The following is a 6,703-nucleotide window of genomic DNA, read 5'->3' as shown; positions in this document are numbered from 1 at the left end:
TTGCAAGAAGGGAAGATGATCTCTGCCCTGGAAATTTGAGACTTCATAAAGAAATGAGTATTTGAGTTAGTGGGCAAAGAAAAACTAAGGAAAATATTAAGAAGAGGGAGTAGTAAAAGATAAGAAAATATGCATGGATTCATAAAGCACTGGACATAGAGGACATATGGATTTGAAACATGAAAGATACAAGTGGGAAAGCAGACACTGGGAATGCACTGAATTAGAGCTACTGGATCCTAGGTATAGTCTATTGTGTTCATCCCAGTGGTCAGGACTGGGCAGACTGGAAGGGGAAGTCCAAAAGGAAGGAGGCGGGGCGGGGGTTGATGCATGGGTGGGGGCAGTGGGAATAGAAAGGGAGGAAGTCCTGCAGAGATGAAGTTGCAAGTGTCAGGACCTCCCTGAGCAGGGCACACAGAGACGGGGTTGGGGGCTGCACCTGGATGGTGCGGAGTGATGAGCTTGATTCTGAACATGTTGACTCACAGTTTCCCATGTGGGGCTGAGCAGGGGGAGCACAGTAGAGAGCTGGAAGTGCAGGTCTGGACCTTGAGAGGGAAGGCAGAGCTAAGACAGAGACTTGGGAGTCGGCCATGGCGAGGTGAGAGCTGAAGCCCTGAGAATGGATGAGATCACCATGGAGGAAAAACATATGGAGGGAGGAGGAAGGAGGGAGGATAAGCGGAGAGGAGCTGGCAGCGGAAGGAGGAAGAAGGAGAGGAGTATTCTGAAAGACTAAAGAGAGCCAGAGAAATGCTATATAATAATGAGGACTCATAGAATAAAAGACTATTATCTGTGGCTAAAAGAGACCTTAGAAACAAGCAGGTCCAATATTTTTATTTGACAAGAGGCAGAGGCTCACAAAAGGTTAAATGACAGCTGCCTACAGCTGTCTTCTGGGCTTAAAGCAAATGGAGGATTAAGGTGCAGCCGTTCCCTCCCTCTCACCTCCCTTTTTCTGACCGTTCCTCTCTTTATTATTTATAACAACATTAATAGCAATGACAGTGATGGAGCTCTTTTTCAGAGGCTCGGTCTCGTGTAATGGCTAAGGAATTTGGTGCCAGACTGCCTGGATCCACATCTTGGCCCCCTCTCCTAGTTGTGTAGCTTTGTATAGAGTACGTGCTTAAATTTTCCAAGCCTTAGTTTTCTCAGCTGTAAATGGGACTAATGACAATATTTATCCCCCAGATAACACCTAGAATAGTACATGGCTTCCAGTAATCACTATATGACTCTCACAGTTATTTTGTGAAGTACTCTAATGTAGGGTGACCATATAATTTATTGCTTTAACTGAGATGCTTCTGAGCAGCGTCATGCAGGGCCCTTTGGGAATCTGAGGCAAAGGGAAAAATAAATGATAGTGATCCTTCTTTTATTTAAAATGTTGGTATTTTCTTACTCTTACATTTTTGGGGCATCACTTCTGATTTTGAAAATATGAGGTTTGATGACTGCCCCCCCCTTTTTTTTTGCAGGTCTAGGGATGGAACCCAGGGGCATTCTACTTCCGAGCTACACCCCCAGTCCTATTTTTTTATTCTATATTTTGAAACAGGGTCTCACTGAGTTGCAAAGGGCGTCACTAAGTAGTGGCTGAGGCTGCCCGCCAACCGTGATCCTCCTGTCTCAGCCTCCCAAATGCTGGAATTACAAACATGCACCCCCACCCCCAGCTGACTGGCCCCCCTTTAAAAGTATGGGTTTCTTTTATTACTACCTTTTTTGCCATCCTTTAAATTTTGTATCCAATGCAAGTACCTCCTTTCCCTCACTCTGCTAGTTCTGGCCCTGTGGTTGAGGGTAGTATGGGAAACTTTCAATAATTATGCTAGGAAAGCAGGCAGGAATCAGTACTTTCCTGGATAAAGTGTGTGTGTGTGTGTGTGTGAGAGAGAGAGAGAGAGAGAGAGAGAGAGAGAGAGAGACCGACTCCTAGTAGTGCACCTACTACCTTTTTATAGCATTGCTGTAGCCTCAGCACCAAGGAGGAACTATAAAGCCAGGGTTCCACAAAAAGCCTCTTGGAATTGAGACGTGAGCCTCAGGCCCCTGCCTCACTGAGGTTGTTTTGCTATAAGAATGTGGCCTCGATCTTTGATACTTAGTCTCTGCCATCATGGACTAGGCCAGATAATGAGCTCACCTCTTAAGATAAAACACCTCAGTGTCTTGCCATTTCTAGGAGTATTTGCATAATTCAGAGGATAATACTGAGATCTATCTCATAGGAGTAAATAGAATAATATATACAAACTAGCAAAGTATGCTGTCATATACTCTACAGCCTATTACATATATATTACATATATAATAGAATATATCTATTGCTATATACTGAATAGATACCAATAGTTGATTTATTTTATAGTGATATATAATACCTAAATAGGTAGATATTATTGCTATGATTAAACTCTATGCATTTATTGGTCACCAGCAGTGCTTGACCTACAAAAATAGCAGTGTCATACGGTTTAACTTCTGACTACTGATATTAGACTACGAGACTGAACCATGTGAAACAGCTACTCTGGAAAATCAAAAATGGGAAAGTACTGGCAATTCAGATGGTTCAACTTAATGAAAAGAGTATGTTATTGGAGAAATCAAATTAATCCAAGAAGTCGAGTAATTAACAATTGTTATACCGGGTAATCACTTCACATGGTCAACTGCTTGCTTTACAAATTAGAAGGCTCTTCCTAATTATATGCCATGCAATATTCTGCAGGGCATCATTGCATTTCCTTCCACTTCATTCCACAAACATTTACGAAGCTTCCCTAATGATCCAGGTATAGAGATATGAATAAAGGACCAGATGCCTGCCCAAGTGTGGGTTCCCTCCAGAGCATCATGTTCTGTGACTGAGACTGTACCTCAGATTGTGTCCTTTTAGAAACTAGAAATTACTGTAAGTAGATTGTTGCATATGGTCATTTCCCCATAGTTATAGTCCTTTAAAAAATTCACTTTTTTTAGCAGAGACAATGACCTACAAGGAATGATATATGAGATGGTGTCAGACAGTGGAAGGAAGTTGTATTTATTCTTGGTTTCATTAGATACAGCTCAGAACAAGCCGAAATGAAGCCCATACACTTGATTTTGATTTGCTGACATACACTGTGAACCCCTTCTGCCAGACTTCCCAAGTCATCCCCAGGAGAAGATAAAACTTAAAAATTTATAAGCATTATACTATCCAGAAATGATATGCTTCAAGTTATAGTATATCAGCCAATGTGATTTTAGTTGTTGTTGCTGCTGTTTTCTTTTCTGCATTTGGATAAAAAAGAAGGGTTTCACGAGCTTTTCCCTCTGTCTTTCCAAGATTTCTTTCTCTACTTCTTAGCCTCTCACCTTGTTTTGAAAATTCAGCACTGCCTAGTTTACTAAGAATCTGGCCTAACCTGAATTTTCTCTAAAAGGAAGTGTTCTGGTTAAATGTGGATCAAAAAATTGAAAATCACTGGGCAGCAAAGAGAAAAACCCACAAGATCAGTTACCAAGAATCTGCAAAAACGTAAACAGATTCAGAATTCTTCTTGAACTCCCATTAAAACCAGCGAAGCAGTAACTGGGACGTGATTTAGCTTTCAGAAGTTGTGGATGTGAGATAAGTAGGTATAGGGTGAGCTTCAACATAAACAACTTTGATCACAAAAATTTTTCTCCTGAAGATAATCAAACATAAACATATTTTTAAAACATTATTCCAGCTAGAGAAGATGTTTCAAAGTCACTTAAAATAATTTTTGAGGCCTGATTTTTTTTTTTTTTTTTTTTTTTTGGTTTTGTGTTAACTGATCACTTGATTTAAATCATTCTTTCTTTCTCATAGAGGGGGAAAAAAACCTTTCATGTTTTAGTTCAAAAATCCTTTTTCCTGTTTCTCTTCATCCCGTATTTTATGCTCCCTCCTCTTTCCTTACTGATTTTCTACCTAAAGCAATGACAGTCGGTTCAAGTCACTGGACTCTTTGCCGCACACAAGACAATGTTGACTTGCTTTTTTGGATGCTATAGCCCACTCCAAACAGCACTTTTACTTCAAGCAATAGGGGATACTCAACATATCTTGGCCTGGTTGACCAATTAGATTGGTTTTCCCTTCTGAGAACTCTTTCTGAAGGATGAGCCATAACATTCTTGAGGAACTTCTCTTTAAGAAAAATAAATCAAGCCAGGCATGATGGCACATGATTGTAATCTCAGCATTTGGGAGGCTGAGACAGAAGAATCACAGTTTGCGGACAGCTTCAGCTACTTAGTGAGGCCCTCCGCAATTCAGTGAGACCCGGTTTCAAAATAAGGAATAAAAAATAGGGCTGAGTTGACAGAGTTAGAATGCCTCTGAGTTCCATCCCTAGTACTGCAAAGAAGAAGAAGGAGGGAGGAGGAGGAGGAGGAGGAGGAGGAGGAGGAGGAGGAGGAGGAAGAGGAGGAGGAGGAGGAGGAGGAGGAGGAGGAGGAGGAGGAGGAGGAGGAGAAGGAGAAGAAGGAGAAAAAGAAATCAAAGAAGGCTCTCTTTGCAACATTTTGCTCTCATAGTAATATTGTCATTGTGCTGCTTACTTTCTTTAGCACAGAAATGTGCTCATATTAAACAAATGGCAACTATCTTTGCTTATTTCCAAATTGCTCTTTTGTGAATCATGTTCATTTATATATCCAATCATTGAGTTGTTATTAGAGCTCTACTTTATTGCAGCAGTGTCCAGCACATAACACACCATGAGTTATTCAGTGCTGTGAGCTACTCAATGCCTATGCTGAGAGTTATTCAAAGATGATTAAGAAATAACCAATGATACTAGGTAGACTGCGATAGCTATCATCCAAGTTAAATGATATAAGTATCCAGAAAAGCACTCTCCTGAACATATTGAGACTCCTTGTATTAGTCTTTGGTCATGGTGGCCAAAATACCTGAAGGGAACAACTTAGAGGAGAAAGGGCTCTTTGGGGCTCATGGTTTTCAAGGTTGAACCCATGGTCAGCAAGCTCAATGGCTTTGGGCTTGAGGTGAGGCAGAATGTCATGGGGAAAGGGCATCGCAGAGGAGAGTTGCTCCACTCTTGACAGTTAGGGAGGAGGAAGGGAGAGAAAAAAAAAGAGATTTGGGAGACAATAAACCTATTTATGGTACAACCACCATTGACCCACTCTCTCCAACAAGGTCCCACCTTCCAGTAGTCCATCAGCTATCAAAAGATTAATCCACCAAATGGATCAACCCACCAATGAGGTCAGTGCCTCCACGAGCTAATTATGGCTCCAAGTCCTCAATTCTGTACAAATGAGACTTTGGGGGACATTTCAGATCAAACCCATAACTTCTGGCAGTCAAAAAACCTTTACCTCTGACTCGAGCATTTTAAGATTATGTACTACCAGGCATTTATTTCATAATATCAGGTCTTTTAAAAGTAATTTAGGAGCCAGGTATGGTGGCACACACTTGTAATCCCAGTACTTTGGAGGCAAATATAGGAGGATTTCAGGTTCACGGCCAGCCTTGTCAACTGATGAGGCCCTCGACAACCTAGTGAGACCCTGTTTCAAAATAAAAATAAATAAAATAAGGCTGGGGGTGTAGCTCAGAAGTAGGGCATTCCTAGGTTTCATCCCTAGCAACACACACACACACACACACACACACACACACACACACACACACTTATTTAGTCATAAAAGACTTTCTCTAATTTTTCTTTTAAAGAACCACTGCTTTCTCATCATTGTGTCAAATCAAGGTAACGTTTATAGCATTGGTGAACTCAGGTAAATGTGGGAACCATTTTTAAATGTGGAAACCAAGAAATCAATGCTAATATTTCATCAGTAACCAAAGGTCAGATTAAGAGTTGAAATAAAGAATGCCTCAAAAACTCAGAAATCATAACTCTCTCCCTTAAAGCTAAGGGCAAAAAATTTTAATGTCATCAGCTCAGGTGCCTCCACAGAGGTACATTTAAGTATTAAATAATTCTTTGGCATTCCTAGGGACTGACATATAGAGGGAAACTATTAATGTTTTTAAGGTACATATGTGGATTTTGTGAAACAATTGAAATTATATAGTGGAACTATTTCCTGTAGTTTTTTAGCACTCAGGATAATATCTGACTCATCATAGGTGAATGGATACAGGAGGCATTTAAGACACATGTTAAAGGAATTGGTGGTGAATAACTCTGGTTTTAGGTACTCAGCTAAGTTATGACACTCCTTTAGAATCCTTAGTCCTGATGTATGTTTGTGGCAATTCCAGTGTCTCTTGGTATTTCAGGTCAGGCTTTTAGGCTTTCAGATATCTGGGGTCACTGCTATTGATTCCCTTCACCTGGTCAACTCCTCAAGTTTTGAGACTTGGTTTGTTGTTTCCCCCCATTATCTAAAAACCCTCCTTTATTCCTCTCACCTTCTAACTTCTGCACATGAGAGAAAGCGTGGCTGGCTACTCTTACATAACATAGCATTCTCCAGGTCCCTCTATTTTCCTGAAAATGACGTAATTTTGTTCTTTATTGCCGAGTAGAATCCCATAATTTTGTTATCCATTCATCTGTTGATGGATTTCTCAGAGTGGTTTTTTTCTTGACCCCCAAGACTATCAATTACCAGTTTGTCTCATGACCCACCTCTATCAGATTCACCTGGATTACTGGTAAAAGTGCAGGTT

The sequence above is a fragment of the Muscardinus avellanarius genome (assembly GCF_963383645.1).
Source record: "Muscardinus avellanarius genome assembly, chromosome: 4".
NCBI classification, from domain to species: domain Eukaryota; kingdom Metazoa; phylum Chordata; class Mammalia; order Rodentia; family Gliridae; genus Muscardinus; species Muscardinus avellanarius.
Note: the sequence above shows the minus strand (reverse complement) of the source record.